The following is an 821-nucleotide window of genomic DNA, read 5'->3' on the forward strand; positions in this document are numbered from 1 at the left end:
CCGCGGCGCGCGACGTCGCGAAGCTCGCCGAGGAGGGCGCGATGGCCGCCGCGCAGCTCGGCGCGGCGCGCGACGAGCTCAAGGCCGAGCGCGAGGCCGCGGCGGCGGCGCTCGACGCGCACCGCGGCGCGCTCCGGGACCTGCGGAAGGACCTCCGCCGCGAGGCGCTCGCCGAGGCCGACGCGCTCCGCGACGCGCACGCGCGCGAGCTCGAGGAGGTCTTCGCCGAGGCGACGGAGGCGCGCCAGCGCGAGGTCGCCGAGCTCGAGGCGCGCGTCGGCGACGACGTCGAGGCCGCCGTGCGCGCCGCGGAGCTCGCCGCGGGCCGCGCGTTCGACGCGCGGCTCGCGGACGAGCTCCGCGCGCGCGACGACGGCCACGCGGCCAAGCTCGAGGCGCTGCGCGCGGACCACGCGGCCCAGCTCGAGGACGCGCGGGCCAAGGGCGCGGCGAAGCTCGAGAAGTTCAAGGACGCGTCGCGCGAGGCCTTCGCGGGCGAGAAGCAGCGCCGCGAGGCCGCGACGGCGCAGGCGCTCGAGGCGCAGAAGGTGGCCCTCGACCGCGACCACGCCCTGGCGCTGGAGCAGCTCGCGCGGGCGCGCGACGACGCCGTCGCCGCCGTCGAGCTCCGCGCGGAGCGGTCGGCCGCGGCCGCGGCCGAGGCCGCGGACGACGCGCGGAAGCGGTCCGCGGACCGCGCGGCGCGCTTCGCGACGGAGGCGGCCCAGGCCGAGGCCGCGGCGGCGCTCGCGGCCGCCGCCGCGGACCGCGAGCGGTCCGAGGCGGCGCTCCGCGAGGCGCTGGACGCGCAGCGCGACCTC

Source organism: Aureococcus anophagefferens, assembly GCF_000186865.1.
Source record: "Aureococcus anophagefferens unplaced genomic scaffold AURANscaffold_196, whole genome shotgun sequence".
Classification (NCBI taxonomy): domain Eukaryota; class Pelagophyceae; order Pelagomonadales; family Pelagomonadaceae; genus Aureococcus; species Aureococcus anophagefferens.